The sequence below is a fragment of the Pogona vitticeps genome, chromosome 1 (assembly GCF_051106095.1).
Source record: "Pogona vitticeps strain Pit_001003342236 chromosome 1, PviZW2.1, whole genome shotgun sequence".
Lineage (NCBI taxonomy): Eukaryota > Metazoa > Chordata > Lepidosauria > Squamata > Agamidae > Pogona > Pogona vitticeps.
Window position 1 is genome coordinate 188,905,552 of NC_135783.1, and position 21,817 is coordinate 188,927,368.

Below are 21,817 nucleotides of genomic sequence, written 5' to 3' on the forward strand. Positions count from 1 at the left end.
TAATTCATTCATACAGCATGTACTTTGCTCCACCAACATTGACTAATATGTCTTTTGATTCCTGCCAGATGATTTTTTTAAATTGCTGGCACTTGGTGACACAGATGTGTGTGGTAGTCTTTGCGGTGGCTATTTCGCACATGCAAGTCATACTTTGCTCATTGTTTCAAGCCTCCTATATATTTCCCTCCCACTGAAAACAGCAGTGATGTGATAAACTCTTTGCATCACTTGATAATTTCTAGAATAACTTGGCATTTCCCAAACTACATCACAAATAAGACAGCTGAGTCTCAGGGCACAAGATGAAGTCTCAGAGAATGTTAAGCTTCTCTGGGTCTCTTCGGCATGGAGGCAACATCTCAGGGAAAGTAGATTGTGAGGAGGGGGAAACTGGAATGTTGTTTATGAAGTGGCTTTCTAACCCAGACACCCATCTCCAATCCTTCCCAGCAGGCATAAGGGCTCACAGGCCTATGTGTTTTGCATACAAATAGTGACCAAAACCCAACAATAAGGCACAACTAGAGTCACCCCATCACATAAACAAAACCTAGGTGCTGACTCATCAAATCCCCACGGATTGAATGGGTCTACCCTAGCTGAAACTTACTGCTGAATTTCAGTCAATATTTATTCAGGAGGCCACACAGGAAAATCTGTCAGTATATTGTAATTTTTATAGGCCTGAACCTGGATAAATGTGTTATTAATGAGCTGCCATTGTGAACAGATGTGTGTATGCTGAGTCACTCTGACTGCTGAGAAGATGATGCAATGTCTGAAAATGAGAAGACACCCAGGTGCAGAAGATGAAGTAATGTGTCTTCTGATTGGACTAAAGAAGCCTTGTATATGTATATAAGTGAACAGTGTCTTCATAGCTTTCTCTTCTTTCTCCACCATTTGGTGCAATCCTCTATGCCAGTTTGTTTAATGATTTCCTGCCATGCTGATGTGATGCCAGCCTGTATATACTTGCAAATATTGTAAATACAACCATCTTGCTAAAGAAGAAGAACTTGTAAGTGTCTTCAATTAACTCTGCGTATTTTCCTGTCGCCAAATCCTGACAAAATCACATTATGTTTCTTATTTGCGCACACATTCATGTACAAACATTGGCCAGAATTCTATTGCCAATTTATACTACTAGCTGGATAGCTCAGCAAGTTAGGTGTCTGGATATGGAGCCAGAGGTTGAGAGTTCAATTCCCCACTGTGCCTTCTGTGAGCAGAATCAGCCTGTGTGGCCTTGGGCAAGCTGCACACTCCCAGGATGCCCCCAGAAGTAGAGGATGGGAAACCACTTCTGAGCATCATCTACCTGGAAAGCCCTGAAAAGGCTTGTCATAAGTTAGAATTGACTTGATGGCACACAATTATAATTATTATGTGAAATCAGTTTTGGAGATTAATTGATGCTCATCAACACCCAGTATTTTCCACTGGTGTCTGTGTGCCCAGGTCCTCCCTAGGGAAGAATGTGTCTAAGGGCCTCCTTGCTCATGTGGAAGACTAGTCACACAACCATGTTTTATTTGTGCTGTTTCCAAATATCAAAAAATGTGTGGGCCCTACACATCTGACCACCCTTCTCTTGCTAAATTACTGAATCTCTTCAGGAAACAGCTCACTTCACTTTACCATCATGATGCCACAAATTCACCTTACTCAAGTTCTGGCTCTGTATTTCCACCCGAGATCTTAGGTCTTCCTGGGTTAAGCCCAGTGATTCGGGGTGATGCTTGCTGCTGATGGCACTCTAGCTGTCTCTTCCACCTCCAGAAGCATTTCTATGTCCGGGTAGAGTGTGGTTGATTCCTCATGACCCCAGAGGCTGGCAATAGTGAGGCAGGGTCACAGGATTTAACTATGGTCCACTCTGTTATCTCACAGAAAGCTTCTAAAGTGATGGGAGTTATGGTCAACAGATCTGGAGCATCCACCAGTCTCGGCACTCCTTTGATTTGCTTCCTGAACCTTGGACGACTCTGCCTTTTCAGATTCACCTGTTCTTGACTGTTCCCCCATGTGAGGGAAGGCACAACATTTTAGAAAAAGTCCATTTCCTGTGTTATCATGGGGTTTAACCCCTTAATCTCACCCTTGAAATCTCAAGAAATGGAAAGCTGTCACCAGTGATGGAGTACTAGTCACTAGTGATATGAAGCTGGAATGAAGAAGCACACAATGCAATACAAATTTGACATTCTGATGTGAATTGATCTGATCCTTTTCTACTGAACAAATGTGAGGATCAGAACATACTTATTCAACAGCTTCTCTCTTCAAAGGGGACCCAGAACATCACCCTAACAATCTTTAGTTATCTGTAACTTCAGCTGGTCTTGATGCTATTGTCATGATTTTCATTCTTCCTAAAAATAACTTTCTAAGTTTTGCAGAACAGAGAGGAACGAGGCAGAAATTTCCCACAAAAGCCATCCATTTTTTCTCTCTCTCTCCCACAACCCTGTCTTTTCTCTAGGTTCATCCTCCCACTATCACCCACAAACATGAATGCAGTAGACAACGGACTCTTCTCTCCCAAGCACAGACTGAATGATTAGCCTCAAAACCTGTCCCAGGTGTTCTGAATATATTAGTATGACAAAGGGGGGCTGCAATTTCTCATTAAAGTAATCCTCAGAATTTCTCATAAAGAAAGACATCTCCCTTCCATTTAAGACCACAAGCATGGAAGTATTGTGGTTGCAAAGGTATACCATAACAGCAAAACTTAATATTAGTATTAATTAGATTATCGATTCCTACTTCTAAGCATTTCATATTCAATAGTTAGAAATTAATAACTTCATTTGAAGCAAATGGGGATTAGCTGGAGGCTAATAATTATTAGAATTATTACCTAGAGGCTAATAATTTCTTATCATGCAAAAATAATGCATTGAATGAACCTTAACTTTTACATGCCATAGCAAAAACTTCATGAGTGGTGATACAAAGCAAATGCAGCAGGCGAGGTTCTCTGGTGACGGGCTGGGCAGCAACTGTATGTCCAACCCTGATATTGATGGGTAGTAGTTCTTCCTTTTATATGAAACCCAGGACAATGGCCATTGGGGCATAAGGTCCACGGCACAGTCACCTTCTTGGCATGCCCTGCCAAGAAGTGTCTGATGTCTTTTCTGTGCTCTCACGCTTGCAGGTTCAAATGTTACAAGGAGACATTTGGGTCCTAGGCTCTTCTCTTTGAGTGGTAAATAAAGAACATTCACACAAGGGTACATGAAGAGCCTTGCTTAATCTGGTCAGAGGGATATCTAGTCCAGCAGTGGTCTTTTTTTCCATAGTGGTCAACCTTCTGTTGCCTTCCCTGAGAATCAGTATTCACAGACATTATTGTTTCTGCTAATGGAGGTAGGTTTTATCATCATCACCCAACTCCTCTCTCTCTCTCTCTCTCTCTCTCTCTCTCTCTCTCACACACACACACACACACACACACACACACACACACACACACACACACACACACACACACACACACACACACACAATGGCTGATTGATTAGAACAATTGCATGGGAAATATATATTTGAAAAAAATATATGGAAAAATGCATGTATTTTGAAAACGGTGTATATATCAGCTTCCATGCAGACTTGAAGGCAGAAACTTTGGTGTATGAAACGTTGTGTGAGTGGCTTCACCTTTTTGGGGGTGGGTGGGAAAAAAGGGCCAGTACCTCCTGCACAGATAGAAGTCTCTTTCCATTGCTTGCACTTTTGCAAACTTGAGATCACACCGATCAACCCAGCCAGAATGCTACTCTCAATCTATTTTCAACAAGGTTCTCTCCTTCTACTGAGCACAGTGCACCTTAATGTGGGAATAGGATGGGAGACAATCAACAAGGGAACAAGGAAAACTGAGATGAAACCAACTTGCCCACCCCTACTTTTCATTCCCTTCCTAACACAGACATTGCCTCCCCCCCCCCCTCGGAGCATCTACACAGTGGACCTAAGTTTCCATCAAACTGTCAGCCAGAAACTCAAGATGCTTTTGCTATTCCATTATTGTCAGCACAGGCTCCAACGAGGTGAAAGGGACGGGGTAAGCCAGATGAGGGTAGAAGACACAGGGTAAGACAGAGAAAACCTTTCTTTTGTGAAGAGATCCATATTTATGGAGTTTTGCTTCACTGGCTTTAAGGAAAGGATGATTAAGAGACTAGACTCCAGTGATGGAAGGCTAGTTGCCTGATTAAAAGAGATAAGGGCTGTTCACTGTCTTGGTTTGCAACTGAAATTAGAAGCATATCTCACACTATAAAATACTTATCACAAGAGGAGGGAAGCTGACAGGCCAAACTGACAGTTCACAAAATTAAAACCTACCGTAGCTGTGCTCCCCTCCCAGCGTGAAACAGTCTACATATTATTAATTCAGATTCAGTCCCTCGCAAATTGACTGTGAAGTCTTATTCATAAAGGCCTCCATAATATTTTATGTTTCCCACAGTTGTGTTCACATACCCTTTACACTCAGAAACATTAAAGACAGGAAAAGTTACTCATATTAAATGAATATCCCTTTATTTGAGTGTGCCTAAGTAGCATCAATGTGAGACTTGACTCTTTTTTTCAATATGTTGACATTAAATACACCTGTCATTACTTCTTCTGTAGTGTAGTGGTTACAAGTGTGTGAGCTTAATAAATGAGAAGTTGCCATTTCAAATCTCATTTGAGTTACTGGTACATTTGATAGGACTGAGCAAGCCACAGTATAGCTCTTCCTTTACACAATAATCATTTTGGTCACTTTATACATATATGTTAACAGAACTAGAAATCTGGAGTGCTAATTGTCTCCTCTCTCTCTCTCTCTCTCTCTCTCTCTCTTTCTTTCTCTCTCTCTCTCTCTCTCTCTCTCTCTCTCTCGCTCTGACTTGTCACAGCCTAAGAATCCAGCAATACATTTTACTGGATTTGATAATACTGACAGACTTTGCAGGACTTGCTGCAAGGATTAGAGTTAATTATGTGAAGTCTTTCAGATATTAAAAATGTATTATACAGAAGTGCTCCACTAGTTCGCTTCCTCTTAAAAACAAAATGCCTTAAAACTTTTGACATATTTCATACCAAACATTTTATTTAGTGATTTTGAGTTTCCTTTCCTCTTTTTTCCTCCTGCCTGTGTCTGTCTCTCTGCCCACCAGTCTGTCCATTTTTTTTCTGGGGCTTGGCAGGTTGCATGGCATCATAAAATCACTGGGCAAAGCCTTATTTTGTGTGTTTTCAAGGGATACAATATTTTGATTTTCGACATACTGTTAATTAGAAGTGGGGCCTGCAAAGGAGTAAAAAAAAAAGGGTTGCAATGTGGTTTGTTGGAGTCATGAAATGAGAAGGCTGATGGGCTTTGTGGTGATCACCAGATAATTAGGATAGCAAACAGTCTGTTAGAGCTAGAAGTTAAAGACGTCAGCCACACACACAGGGATGTCTGCCAGCAGTGCACCTGGTGGGCAACTAGTTCGTTCGTTCAGTCCACTGGTTCTTAACCTTGGGTTACTCAGGAGTTTTGGACTGCAACTCCCAGAAGCCTTCACCACCAACTGTGCTGGCTGGGGTTTCTGGGAGTTGCAGTTCAAAAACATCCGAGTAACAAAGGTTAAGAACCACTAGTTTATTCATTTAGTCGTGTCCGACTCTTCGTGACCCCATTGACCAGAGCACGCCAGGCCCTCCTGTCTTCCACTGCCTCCCGGAGTTGAGTCAAATTCATGTTGGTAGCTTCGATGACACTGTCCAGCCATCTCGTCCTCTGTTGTCCCCTTCTCCTCTTGCCCCCACACTTTCCCAACATCAGGGTCTTTTCCAGGGAGTCTTCTCTTCTCATGAGATGGCCAAAGTATTGGAGCCTCAGCTTCAGGATCTGTCCTTCCAGTGAGCACTAGTAGAACTAGTGGGCAACTAAGTAGAACAGGCAAAATAACACTGAATGGGTTCCCAATGAATTCTGCCCTGCCCCCAGGAGGACTGTGCTTTTATTAACCTTACAAGCTCACAGATAGTGGACAGTATACAGATAGGTTACAGAGTTCAGATAGGACAATCTGAATTATAATTGTCCTAATTAAAGGCTCTATGCAAGCTCTCTAGCACCTATGAGAAAGAAGAAGAATGGTGGGCAGTCATGCCCCTCAGAAGCAGCTGTGATGTCATCCAGGAGGGTTTGCCCTCTCCTGTAGATTAAGCCAACAGCTTAGCAACCTTGGGAATGGCACCCCCACAGTGGTTGATCCCGTTGACTCCAGGAGTATGCAACCTATTCCCTTTCAACTCACCCAGCGAGGTCAGCAGCAAGGAAGAAGAGGTGTGGATTCAATTCTTCTCTGCAGTCTGCGCCACTGCATATTAAACCCACACAGAGACCCATGCAAAGACTACATATGAATCGGGCAGAAGCATGACGGACAAACATGGCAGCATTTCCCTGGCCATTGCTAATGTTAAGTGAGGCACGGCTGTGCTGCTACTGCTAAATTTAGGATGATGCTCCTGCTGTGACTTTCCTTTCAGCACTCCCACAACAATTGCATTTCACATGTGTCAACAGTAATCACCATCTTTTACTTGCTAACTGAGAGGAGTTCCTAATCTCAGCCCTACTAGGCAGGTGCTTCCTTCACAAAAGACCTTCAAATTAGCATTGACAGGGCACTTTCATTAGGAAGCCAATTAGTCCTGAAAAAACAGGGAGAGGAAACTATCCATCTGGAACTTCAAAGCTTCTCCCTGGGTGATTAGGGAATGGAAGGCTCCACTGTAGTGAGGTTGTACGTTCCATCTGAAGAAGATGAAATGAAGCCAGGGGAGAGGAGTTGGTTCAGAGAATATTGAACATTAGATTTAAACATCTGACTAAGTCTTTATCCTCTGTGCCATGTAGGGCTGGTTGCCAGTTTTTGCTGACCCCAGATCTTCTGCTGTTCACAGTAACTTTTTCTTTAAATACCTATTATGTTCCATCAAGTCATCGCCAAACAATAGTGATCCTACAGATACATGACTTCCAAGTTCTTGCAAACTCAATGCTGTAGCTACCTTTATGGACTTCTGTTCCCTCTTCTTTAATCTTCCTGTTTTCCTTCTGCCTTCAACTTTTCCTAGCACTACTTTCTTCTCCAATGAGTCTTGCCTTCTCATGATTTCCCCAAAATACAATAGGTTCAGTTTCTTCATTTTTGCTTCCAGGGAGAGTTCAGGATTGATTTGATCTAGGGACCATTTAAGTCCTTTTGCAAAGATAAGCCAGTGATTACTGCTCATGAATATATTGTGAATAATTTCAGCTTTTGATTTAGGGAGCTTAGAATCAGACAAAAGGCTCAACTGGGACAGGTTATTATTTCTGCTCAGTTTTCAAATTACAACCATATAGTGATTGACCATGTGCCCTAATAATAGTTTCAACATAGATACTACCTTGCTATGTCCATGTGCCTAATCATGATAATCCTGATCCCCATCACAAATGAAGCATTATAAACACATGTATATTCAAATATGTATTTTTTACTAACTAGGAAGGGGGAGGATTTAAGTGTTGCTCAAACTCTAAATGATGAACCCATATAAATGTCACAGAGACTAAGACAAGAGCAAAGATCATGAATAAAATAAAGATCATTTTTCACAGCAAGAAAATGTGTGAGAAGTATTGATTAAAGTAGCTGAGAAGTAGAAAGAAAATGAGCTTTAAATCATAAACAAACTGAACTTGGAGCCGTCGCAGCTGAAAGTCCGGCACAGAAAAACATTTGCTATAGAATAATTTAGAAACTGAACAAAGGGAAATGGAAGCAACAGATTTTTTTTTTAATGTTAGAATTAGAGATGGGGACGACTTACCATTTTGGCAAGTCGTCTCGCTTCATGAGTCGTCAAAAGTTGACGACTCATGAAGCATGAAGTTGCCCCCATGAAGCGACAAATAACAAAGTTGTTTGTCAATTTGTGGAGGAGTTATTTAAAAAACACCCCGCCCCCCGCTGCCACCGCCCCCCCGCTGCCACCCCCCTCCGTGTCTTTGTAACCCATGAATATGAAGGGATGAATATTTAACAAATCAGCTATTTTCATTGAAAAAGCTGATCCATTTTTATATTCGTTGTCATCTCTAGTGAGAATCTTTCCCATAAGGCAGAACAATTAGAGAGCCCTTAGTAAATGGTGCTCTAGGATTAGAAGGTGAACCTGTCAACCACTCAGTTCCATTCACTCACTGTAGTCTCAACTCATTCTCAGCATTTTCACAGAAATAAAATTTTGATGGATTTTTTTTCCTACCCTGGAAACAATGTGTCTGCATTTCCAAGTAACGAGGCCCTGTGTGTCTCTAGTTAATGTCCTGATCACTCTGGAGAGACCCTTGCTTTGCCTCAAGCAGCATCAAAACAATCCAAAAGTGGCCCGTTTGGCTTGGACTTTGTCCGGACCGGAAGGGCATCTCTGATACACATAGAATCACGGTGGTAGAAGGGGCCTCTAAAGGTCACTGAGTCCAACACCTTGCTCAATGCAGGAATCCAAATCAAAGCAAATCTGACAGATGGCTATCTAATTTTTCTTGAATGCCTCCTATGTTTGAAGCATTCACCATCTCCCAAGGTAATTGGTTCCATTCTTCTTGAAGTGTGGTGACCAGAACTGGACACAGCACACAAGATGAAGCATACCCATGGCCTAATAGAGGGGGGACTAGTATTTCATTGGATTTGAAGACTACCCATCTGTTAATGCCACCTACATTTGCATTGGCCTTTTTTTGCAACCACTTCACACTGTTGGCTCATATTCAGCTTGTGGTCTGCAGCACTTCCAATATCTTTCTTGTAGTATTCCTCAGCCAAGTATTCCTGTCTTATATGTTTGGGGTTTTTTCCCCTAGGTGTAGAACTTTGCAATTATCCCTGTTAAATTCAATACTTCTGTTTTCAGCCCACTGCTCGAACCTACTGTATCAAGATGTTTCTTGAATGTTGTTTCTGTCTTCCAGGGTATCAGTTAATCCACCAAATTTTGTGTCGTCAGCAGGTTTGATAAGCATTCCCTATAATGTAAACTATCTTCACAGAGGCCTTTCCAATTGTACTTTTGCTTTTATTGCACCTCTGGCAGTTTACCCATCATCTATGATTTCAAGAAAATAATGAGCAGTGGTTCTGAGAGTTTTTCAGGCAGTTCCTTCAGCACACTTGGATGTAGTTTATCATGCCCTGGAGAGCTGAACTCATTTAAAGTGATAAGATATTCCTTGATTATTTGTTTATCACTCTCAAGTTGCAATCCTGTCCTCTCCATTTGTACTTCACATTTGCCTGGAGGGTCATAGACAGGAAAGGCTGAGCTAAAATAGGAATTGAAAACTTCTGCTTTTTTTTTTGTCACCTGACATATTGTTCCGTTCCCACTGAGTAGCTGAGCCACAATTTATTTTCCCTGAGGAATATTTTTGTTGTTCTCAGCCTCTCTTGCTAACCTCAGCTCACTTTTCTCACCTTTTGCCTTCCTAATGCCATCCCTGCAATTCTTTGATACTTCTCTATACTCTTCCTTTGTGGCCTGACCTTCCTTCTCCTTCCTATATGTGTTCTTTCTTTTTTTTTTTCAGGTCCTCTCTGAGCTTTTCATAAAGCCACATTCTTCCACATTCTTCTCTCGTTGGTAGCTTTGCTTTTAGAATTTCCTCTTTAAGAAACTCTCACCCATCTTGAACTTTTTTTCTTGTTAGGATCTTGTGCCATGAGACCTTACTTATCAATATCCTGAATTTATTAAAATTGGCTTTCTTAAATCCCAGCATACACTTGTGGCTGCACTGTGCTTTGGTTTCCTTTGAAATCAAGAATTCTTGTAGAAAATGGTCACTTCCTCTCAAAGTTCCCCTTACTGCTACTTCTTCCACAAAATAATCTCTATTGGTTAGAATCAGCTCAGTGTTAGCTACTCCTCTAGTTTCTTTATTCACATTTTGTAGGAGAAACCTATCAGCAACATAAGCCAGGAATTTCTTGGAAGTGTTATGTTTGGCAGAATTTGCCTCCCAACAGATATTAAGATGATTGAAATCTTCCATTACTACTACATTGTGTTTCACAATGCTTGCTACCCAAGCTGTTACAATCTGCTGTGAAAACATGAATCTCTTTCCAGCACTACGATAAAGTGATTGAAAGCCTGTTACACAAAGTTATGCAACAGTTGTGATGTTGTAATTAGTAGCAAATTGCCACTGATTAATGGCTTCCTTTATTGCTATTGGATTGTATGTGACTGTAATTTTGTGTCACATGCACCCTGAAATCATCTTTAATCAGTGGTGATATCCCACTGATGATGACATCATCCCCATTGTGCACATGAAGCAGTGCAACAGGATTTCAGATACTCAGTGGCAATTAGCATACACATCAAAGAAGTTGAAATTTGTGGTCAGTTCAACTACAAATATGTAAGCAAAAGAGAAAGAAGGCTCTACTCTATTGTGTCATTGCCACCTCTCCAGATGTTCACACTCAATACATATGTGGTGTATGTCTGTGTAGTGGGAATGTTTGAGTGTGTAGGTATACATGCATCCAAATGTGCCCACTATGAATATCACTCTGTTCATGCATTTAGATGAGGTTGTGTATGTTCATTCTTTAGAAAAATCTCAGCCTACGTCCTCTCTGCCAGTAAATGATTCCTCTATGTAAAGTGTATATGAAGGATAACACAAGATGATTGCAGTGATATAATTACTGCAGCTATACAATTTTTTTAAATGCATTAAAATGCAGTGCTTTGTTCAATATAATCTGGAATAGATTCAAGAGAGAGAATTTAAACCTGGAGTAGGGAATCTTGTCCCTCCAGAATTGCTGAACAGCATCATCTTTGAGATCTAACTAGCTTAACTCTGGTGAGGAATGATGAGACTTGCCTTCAAGTAAAATCTGGAGGCTTCGTGTATACAGTTCCTGGTTGACACCTTGAGAGTCATCTTGCTCTACTCCCCAGATCTCTGCTACAACCTCCCAGAATATGAAATTGTGCCCTGACTAGGTTTCAGGAAAACGGGTTGCTTCAAAAATATTTTCCTATTCAAAATACATTAGAATTCATATCCAGCTTTTTGCACAAGCTGCTCACAATCTCAGCAGGTGAATCCCTGGTGATTCCCCACCTCACCCCACCCAGCATCTTTGAAATGTGGTTTAACTGTTGTGCCATCGGGGATTGTCTGTAAACTGTTGAGTCCAGTTGCATAAAACGGAAAGCGGGACAGACTCAAGCTCAGACAATACAGAGCTTACAGCAGAGGCAACTTCCTGCTGGTTAACGTCTTTAAGACCCCCCTGTGCAATGATGTAATACAAAACCGAGAGTGTCTGGTCTCCAAAAGTGAAATGGATCATTCAGAAGCAAACAATGGAGCTAACTGTATTCTTATTCATGTTGTGGCTGGAACTTCAAAGAGAGCTAAAAGGATGGTAGAGATGTAGGATGCAGGTAAAACCACCCCCCTGCATCCTCCTCCCACCAAAAGTCAGTCAAGCCTTTGTGTGATAAATGGGAAGGTCTGAAGCGGAGCCTGTGTGTTTGGCTGAAGATACATAATAGACCTTCTAGAACTGAGACCCTCAAAAGGCGTGATTCTTGATCATAGTAGCCCTGTTATCCCTTTCAACTAAACACGCTTAACAAGCTCTATTTCAGACCTTCACATGAGGAACACAAAGGTTTGACTGAGTTCTGGGTGACAAAGATTTATCACACAACTCTTTTAACCTTCCTTGCATTTTCAAATGTGATGCATGAACAGGGCTTACTCTGATGACTGGTTTGCACCTTTCCAAACCCTTGGGCAGTGCCGGTGTTGGACAGCGATCTTTTAGCTAGGCAACACTTGGTTTGGTTTGTCTTGTTTTTCTCAATTCAGGTAGTCATCTTGCTCTTGGTTAATGAGAAAAAAAATCTGGACAAGTTTGCATTATCCTAAATCCAACAGCTTGGCGGATTAGTTAGGTTATTGTATAGCCACTGCGAGAAACTTAAGTATGAGGATTGTGGAGAAGAAGGACAAAATGGGCATATGGAAAAACATAGGAGAAACTATTAATCAACACCCCCTCAGTCATTCTGAGTTATGCTGCAACACAGAGTTCAATGGCTGCAGGTAACGCTACTGTGAAACCAGCTTAAAATTCCTCCACCAGACTTACCATATATCCAAGAAAAACATTTTTTTTCCCAATAGGACACTGCCAACATAAAGCCAGAGATGCCAACATCACCCACCTCCCCTTACAAAATCTCAGTATTTAGGATTCCAAATAAAAAGGATTAGGGGAGGCAAACGTGAAGTGGAGGGCAAGAGATTTTAAGGTTCACCAAAAGGGAACATGGCATTTAAAAGTATGAGAAATACTGTTGTTCGTATAGGTAAAACATGGGACAGCCTTCATTGATCCAACTCCTACAGTCCTTGATGTGGTAAATGAGTGTGTACAATTTTTCTGCTTCTAGGAGAGAGAAGCTAGCCTGCTTCTGCACATGTGGACACATGAAAATGCCATTAACACCTTGGATTCATCTTGGTTCCTTTCCAGCTGTACAATGTGAATATTTGATTGTTGATTCACACAGGATTGCATCTTATCCTTTGTGTGTAGGAACCACACAGGAAGAGCACCTGTGTGATATGCATGTAACTCCTTTATTGGGCTTCCAAACACGGGGGCCGCCATGTGAGAGGGAAAGATATCTTCTCCACTCACAGCAGATCAACTAGCCATGGCTTTGTTTAGAACCGATTCCCTAAGTCAATTCTTCAGAGCAGAACCTCCCTGAAAATGGTAATCAAGGGAGTGCTATTAGCATGTGATCAACTCTTTAGTCCCAATCATCCTTAAACTGTCCATGGAAATTTCTCAGGTTTTCCCCCTACTTGCAGTGAACTTACGTGGTGTCAAATATGGCTCTCCCAGTTTGTCTTCAAAGCACTACCAGCATTTAACACACCAGAATTTTTACAAGCTGACTGTCTCTTTGTCTCTTTCAACTCATGCAATATACCAGCATTGGGATCTGCTATGGGAAAAGTCAGACAGAGATTTTAATCACTTTTCTGGTTGAATCCACAGCATTTTCTTGGGGGCAGCAATGCTTCCGAAGGAGGTTCTGAAGTTGGCTAGATGGAAAACAAGATTCAAATGCTAATTTTATTGTAATCCCCAGGAATCGTGCAGACCTAATTAATTAATTAGCAAACTTCAGGGCTTAATGAACTCTGTGTGGGAAGTATTTAATTCTGCACTGCACGGCATAGAGCACTTGAACGTTGTCATTGCATAATCCCCCAATTAGAGCAATGGTAACAGAAGACTTGGTAAGGAGGGAGGGGGTCACAGAGAGAAACACCTCTGCAAATTCAAGCATTTGATTGCAGGGGATAAAACCACAGGAGGCTGCTGATTTGTGCAAAAAGTATTGCGCTTTCTACCACCTCCATATTTTCTCCCCTACCTCCAAACATGTTGCCTAGACAACAGTTAGTGACCGCCCACTTAGATATCTAGAATAGGTCATTTTTTTTCATAGAAACAGAGAAAATCATCTTTTTAAGAAAACCACATCATCTGAAACAGAATGAACAAGTCAACATTCTCCTTTACATACTGGAATATGTCAAAGAATTTCAGAAGCTCAGTCTATGCTTTATAGATTACGAGAAAGCCTTTGACTTGTGTGGATCATGAGAAACTACAGTTTGTCCTGAAAGAAATGGGTGTGCCTCAACACTTGATTGTCCTGAAGTGTCACCTGCACTGTGACAAGAAGCTACCAGTAAGACAGAAAATGAAGAGACAGAATGGTTTCTTAGAGGCAAAGATGTGAGACAAGGGTGCATTTCATCCTTTACCTGTTCAATTTGTATGCAGAACATATCATATGGAAAGCCACACTAGATTCAGATGAAGGAAGAGTGAAGATCAGTGGAAGAAATATCAGTAATCTAAAATATGCTGTTGACACTATCATACTGGAAGAAAGCATCAATGACTTGAGACAACTTGAGTAAAAGGAGAAAGTGTCAAAGAAGAACTGCTGTTGAACATCAAGAAGACCAAAATCATGACTACTGAAGGGCTACACAACTTTAATGTTGACAACGAAGAAATTGCAATTGGCAAACATTTTTATACAAATCTTTTGTATAGTAGATCTGGGTTCAATCATCAATCCAAATGGAGAGTGCAGCCAAGAAAATAGAATAATGATTTCCAGTCACCATGTATGGGTGTGAAACTTCAATAGTAGAAAAAGCTGACAGGGGAGGAAAAAATTTTGTTTGAAATTAGAGATGGCATGAACTGTGGTTTGGCCCAGTTCAGCATGGCATCCGCACAGGTGTTCCATGGGCACAAGGCACTGCCTTCCCCACCTCCTCTGTGTGATTGCCTCTTCACCACCAGCAGCATGCAGTTTCCTCCTCTGCCTCCTCTGGCAGCTGCCCACTCAGACAAGGAGGCGTGTCAGGACATTACTGTTACATACAGCACTGATGTTACCTGTCTGTCATGGGTTTGGAGGGAAAGTTCCATCCTATGGGGAGTGGAAGGCGGGACATCAGGAGGAGGGGCTGTACTGTATATATATGTGATGCGTGTGTGGAGAAGTTGAGACGCTGGGAAGAGACAAAGCAGCAGCTGGGAAGAAGAAGCTGGTGTGGGAGTCTGTGTGTCAGACAGGGTACTACTGTGTGTCAGAGTACCAACCTGATAGGTTTAGGTGTCTGTTGGTTAGCCAGAACTGATAGGTTCAGGGTCTGTGCTTCAAGTTAAGTGTTCTGTGTGAACCAAACTGTATGCATGTATGAATGAGACTAAGCCACGTTACTATATCTTATTCACCTGATTATTTTGTTTTGCCTGTGTGTTGTTTTAAATAAACCTTATTCTTTTATTTGTTGAAAATCCATCCCTGGTCTGTGTGACTTCTTAGAGGGAATGGTTGGTGGCAGCTTAGTTAACGTGTGGCAGATCCCAGTAGGTCTGGGTTCGTCACATTGATTGGTGTCCAGCGTGTGGGATACGACTGGTCCAGTTGTCCAGCGGTCCAGCAAAGCCTTGGCAAGTGTGCCCAGAGCAAGGGGGGTCTAGTCAGGGACAATCTGAGAGCACGTAGGTAATCTTCTAGGTGTACCTCACGGGGGGGGTGCACTAGTAGAAGAACGTGTAACCTCAGATTGGGGGCTAGATTAGGGAGCTCTGAGGCAGCCTGTTTTGGCGGGAAAAAGCTGAGGCAAAACTGTGAAATAGCAGTGAGCTAGCTTGTCTGCTGAGAGGCCCAGCAGAGGGGGGTAGACTCTAGCTCGCAACTGTTGCAAGTAGTGCTGAAGGACAGCAGCAATCTATAGGGAAAGCTGGTTCTGAGGCAAAAAAAAAAAAGTGGTCGCTTTATTTTGAGGCTTGACTTTTGAAAGCAGCCTGTTCTGGGGGGGAGTATGCCCTTGACTCGAAGCCAAATGGCAGAAATGGATGAAGTGAAAGACCCCCAGGTTGACCAAGGTTCTGAGGATGAATTTGGCTCAGTGCAAGGTGACAGCACAGGAGAGCAGAACCCAGAACTCAGAAAATTGCTCATAGCCCAACAGCATGAACTGAGGATGAGGCAATTTGAAATGGAGGAAAGGGAAAGAGAAGAAAGATTTGAGAGAGAAAAAATCCAGGAAAGGGAGAGGCAAAGACAATTTGATCTGGAAAAAGAAAGAATGGCGTTTGAATTAAGAAAATTGGAACTGATGAATCAGAACAATAATAACAATAGGGATTCTGAGGGAGGCCAATTGTCTAAAGCTGACCTGAAGAAATTCCCTGTGTACCACAAGGGAGATTGTCCTGAGGTGTTCTTTTCCTTAGTGGAAAGAGCGTTTGTGGACTTCTCAGTGAGGGAAACTGAGAAGATGACCATCATGCGATCTTTAATCAGTGGCAGTCTGGCAGAAGTCTATGCAGAGATGCCACAGGAACTGATGAAAGATTTTGCAGAGTTTAAAAAACTGGTGTTTGCCAGACATGGGATAAATGCGGAACAGCTGAAGCAAAGATTCAGGTCAATCACCAAGAAACCAGAGCAGACTTTTACCCAAGTGGGGGCTCAATTGGTGAGGCTGCTAGAGAAATGGCTATCTCAGGAGGGGACAGAGACCTTTCAGCAGCTTAAAGATTTGATAGCGCTGGAACAGTTCTATTCAGTCCTACATGGGGAACTGAAATTCCAGGTGAGGGAAAGGAAACCTAGATCTGTGGCCGAAGCAGCAGAGATCGCAGATTTTATTTACCAGATAAGAAAGCCCTTAGGTGAGGAGAAATCTGTAGGAAAACCCAAAGAAACCTACAGCAAGTACTCTCAGGGACCAGGGAAAAACCAGCAAGGGGGAGGGGCCCATGGTGCAGGGAAGCCCTCAGACATGAAACCAAGACCTCAGATTTTGGAGGGAAAACCAAAACAAGATGAGAGAGATTCAAAATACACCAGAAAATGTTATTTCTGTCAGGGAAAGGGCCATCTAATCTCAGAGTGTGAGAAATTAAAGCAGCTAAAAGGAATTGTGCCTCAGGATTCGAGTGGAACCAAGCCAAAAGCTGTGTTCTGTGTCCAGAAAGAGCAAGGCTCATTGTCACTGAGGGAGCCTGTTGCCATGGCTACTCAATCTGGAACAGCTACATCTGCTGATCAGGCTGAGGAAAATGGTCCTCTTGTAGAGGTCAGGCGCTGCCTACTGGTGAGGACAGATTCTCAGTTGTTTGAGACAGCAGGGGTGGACGTAGGAATACTTGGCCATCAGTATCGGGGGCTGCGGGACACTTGTTCTCAGGTGATCCTGTGCCATCCAGATATTATTCCTAGGGAGTATGTAATCCCAAATGAGAGCATGAAGGTGGCAGGGATTGAGGGGCAGGTAATCTCACTGCCAGTCGCGGAGGTACCTGTGAACTTTCAAGGCTGGAGGGGAGTTTGGCGGCTAGCAATTTCATCGACTCTGCCAGCAGCCGTGCTCGTGGGAAATGACCTGGCTGAACATGTGAAACGGGTGCTAGTGATTACACGTTCACAAGCCACCACGGGGACAGTTCAGGGGGGTAATGATGAGCCAGAGACGGAAGCAGAGGGGAGTTCAGAAGCTGTGGTGGAAACCTTAACCACAGACAGCCGATTTGGACAAGAGCAAAAGGCAGACGCCACTCTCCAAAAGTGTTTTGAACAGGTGACTGACGCCCAGCTAACACCTGAAACCCCAGTGAGATTTCTGGAGAAAAAGGGGATTTTATATAGAGAGACCCTGAGGAATATCTCAAAAGGGGGAGATGGGATCAGAAGTCAGCTGGTGGTACCTGAAAAGTATCGCCCCATGATCTTACAAAGGGGGCACTCTGACATGTTTGCTGCACACTTAGGGGTGAACAAAACACAGCAGAGAATCACACAGAATTTTTACTGGCCTGACATAGGGAAGCAGATCAGGGAGTTCTGTAAAAAATGTGATGTGTGTCAAAGGCAGGGGAATAGCCGCGACAGGACCAAAGCAAAGTTGTGCCCTTTGCCTGTGATTGACACTCCGTTCAAATGCATAGGGGTGGATATTGTGGGACCTTTGCCCAAGGCCACAAAGAGGGGGAACAGGTTCATTCTCACCATTGTGGACCATGCCACGAGGTACCCTGAAGCCATACCCTTGACTAACATTGAAACTAACACAGTGGCAGATGCCTTGGTGGGGTATATGTCCAGGATGGGATTTGCCTCAGAAATAATCACAGATTTGGGCGCATCGTTCACATCAAAGCTCATGAAACGCTTATGGCAAATCTGTGGAATTAAGCACAAGGAAACTACTGCCTATCATCCTGAAAGTAATGGGTTAACTGAGAAGTTCAATGGGACTCTAATGCGCATGATTAGGGCTTACTTGGCAGAGAATCCAAACAATTGGGACCAGAAGCTGCAATCACTTTTGTTTGCTTATCGATCAGTGCCACAAGCCAGTACCGGGTTTAGTCCATTTGAACTTTTATTTGGGAGAAGGGTGAAAGGGCCCCTTGATTTGATCAAACAAAATTGGGAGCAGATCACCCAGGATGACCCACAAGACGTTGTGACATATATAGACTCTTTAAGGAAGGACCTAAAGAGAAACCTAGAGCTAGCAGCAGAGACCCTGCAAGCTCAAAAGGTCAGAAAGAAAGTTTGGGATGACCAGAAAGCCGGGGAGAGGCACTTTAACCCAGGGGAGGGAGTGCTTTGGCCTAGGCTCTGCAAAGAAAACAAACTGCAGCTGGGTAGCCCAGAAGTAAAGTGCTTGGGTCACATAGTAGGGGGAGGAGTGATAAAACCCCTGGAGGCCAAAATAGAAGCTGTTCGTGATTGGCCTAGACCCAACACCAAGAAAAAAGTCAAATCATTTCTTGGGTTGGTGGGCTACTACAGAAAGTTCATCCCGAGGTTTAGCGAGATTGCGGCTCCGCTGACCGATCTGACGAGGAAGAAGGCTGATGACCGCATCCCGTGGGCCAGCGACTGTGAGGAGGCGTTCCAGAGGTTGAAGCAGGAGCTCATCAACTATCCAGTGCTGCGGGCTCCAGACTTCGACCGGGAGTTCATCATCTACACCGATGCGTCTAACAGCGGGGTAGGAGCAGTTCTTTGCCAGGAGGATGAGAATGGTGACCAGCATCCACTGTCCTACCTGAGTAGGAAACTCCAAAAAGGTGAGAGACATTTGGCAACCGTGGAGAAGGAGTGTTTGGCCATAGTCTACGCGATCCAGAAGGCCAAGCCCTACATCTGGGGAAGACATTTTGTTCTGTGCACTGACCATTCACCACTGCAATGGTTAAAGACAATGAAAACCCACAATAGCAAACTTATGAGGTGGGCTTTAAACCTACAGGACTATGACTTTGAAGTGAAGGTGGTTAGAGGGTCAGTGAACTGTGTTGCTGACGCCTTGTCAAGAAGACCTGAAGAATGAAGACGGCGAAAGAAACATGGACTATGTATATATTTTGGTGAACAAAAAGGTTAAATGTACCTGGTTTTTTTGAATTTGGTTTGTATGAATAAAGGTAAATTGATGTAATGTATATGGTAAATGTTTAAATGCCTAATTGCTATGGTTAACTTAGAATGTAAGTATAAGTAAGTATGATATGGTATGTATAACTGTTGTTGTGTGTTTTATCCAGGTTGTTTTTTGGGAAAAAGCACCTTAGCTTTCCCCCTACAAAACAACTTATAAAGAGGGGAGGTGTTACATACAGCACTGATGTTACCTGTCTGTCATGGGTTTGGAGGGAAAGTTCCATCCTATGGGGAGTGGAAGGCGGGACATCAGGAGGAGGGGCTGTACTGTATATATATGTGATGCGTGTGTGGAGAAGTTGAGACGCTGGGAAGAGACAAAGCAGCAGCTGGGAAGAAGAAGCTGGTGTGGGAGTCTGTGTGTCAGACAGGGTACTACTGTGTGTCAGAGTACCAACCTGATAGGTTCAGGTGTCTGTTGGTTAGCCAGAACTGATAGGTTCAGGGTCTGTGCTTCAAGTTAAGTGTTCTGTGTGAACCAAACTGTATGCATGTATGAATGAGACTAAGCCACGTTACTATATCTTATTCACCTGATTATTTTGTTTTGCCTGTGTGTTGTTTTAAATAAACCTTATTCTTTTATTTGTTGAAAATCCATCCCTGGTCTGTGTGACTTCTTAGAGGGAATGGTTGGTGGCAGCTTAGTTAACGTGTGGCAGATCCCAGTAGGTCTGGGTTCGTCACAATTACCAGTGAGTGGACAATCATGCAGAGGAGGTGGGGAGGGAAGCATACAGTGCCCACAGAACAACTATTTGGGCACCACACGGAATCAGGCCAAATCACCAAATCATGTTTCACATCTATCTCTATTTGAAACAGGGTGCTGGAGGAGAGTTTGGAGATACCCTGTACGTGGAGAGGGTATCAGTAATTGAAAGGGGGAGGGGAATAGAGTGGGGTGAAATGCATGGGAGAAGAAATGTCTGCTGTGTGAATAGATGGATCACTCAAGTGCAAAATAAAATACAGTGGTGCCTCGCTTAGCGACGTTAATTCATTCCGCAAAAATTGCTGCAGAACGAAAACGTCGCTATGCGATATTAAAAAGCCCATAGAAATGCATCGAAACCCCTTCAATGCATTCCTATGGGCTTAAACTCACCGTTGAGCAAAGATCCTCCATAGCGCTGCCATTTTCGGTGCCTCTAAAGCGAGGAATCCATCCCTAAACATAGCGGGCGGCCATGATTTTTTCCCGGCGGCCATTTTGAAACCAACAATCAGCTGTGCGAAAATGGGAGCTTTGTGATGATCACTTCCCTGCGATCATCGCAAAGCGAAATTTCCCCATAGAGAACATCACAAAGCGATCGCTTTTGCAATCGCAAAAACAGCGTCGCTAAGCGATTTCGTCGCTAAACGGAGTGATCGCTAAGTGAGGCACCACTGTAGATTACACTGAAGATAAGAGCCTTTTAAATATTACATGGCTTGCTCCAAATTTCCCTATCTAGTCATGTTCTTTGGTCAATTCTTAACTTGGGGCAATTTACCTCAAAAAGTTACACATTTTGTGCTACACCAGTGTAACTATGAGGACCTGGACAATTCTTCAAGCTTTAATTTTTGAGAAACGCTGATTTCACCCTCTGCCATTCCAGTTCTGTCACATCATGGAAAATCCTTGCACGGGATAATTGCATGACAAATTTTTGCATAAGGTAACATGGCCTGAACATATTCGTTGCTACAGTAAATCAGAACATTGTGCATTTTATCCCATCTTTTTGGTGGACCAGCGTTATTCTGCAGCCATTATGTACAATTCATTCCGTCATTTCTGTGTGATGAGAAGGCTTCCCCAGTGACCGTGCTTGCAGATGCAATTCACAAAACTAAAGAAGGTAAACACACATTTTATGAATATTTCCCTCAAACATATTACCTATATCATATTAGATGAAGTGATGTAAGAGCCAGAATGTGTTTACTGTTCCTCTTCTTTTGTGCTTTTAGGTTACCTTCCACTGCTTCAGAGGAGTTGTGCTAACATTTGCAACCATGCCCAGATATCAAAATGTTATATAACATGCCACAGAACACTGTCTGGGGACATTAAGATTATTTTGCCTCATAAAAGTTCTCCATGATTCATTTTAGAAATTATCAGCAAAACACAAATGTTCTCTATCAGACCCACACGCAAGAGCCAGTCATCTCCCCAACCAGATGCTCTGTTTATGCTCCCAGAGGTGAAGTGCCTCCTTAATATTAAAACAAAAAAGACTTATTACACGTCCCTTTAATTTCAATGCAACTGGCTCAGAAATTCATCAGTAACTCTGCTGTTCGAATCCACAGCTAATATGGGTGAGCAGAAGGCCAATACACTGAAGGCCAATACACTGAGTCAGGCTACTGCAGGTCTTGCAGCAACTTAGGAATGAGAATGGATGTGCTCACCTTCCTGGGCTATTGCCCGCTACCCAAACAATGATGAAACGATTACAAACTACTATGTCCCAAGCACTCTTAGGAGATCTGAGATGTCAAATTCCACTCATTACAAAGCAGCCATTGATTAAACACCCTTTTGGCAAAAGAAAAATGCTTTAATAAAAGAATAACACCCCCGTCCTTTGCTGAAATATTTAACGTTTTCAACTAAAAGTCTCTGAAGATTGAGGGCCACCCACTG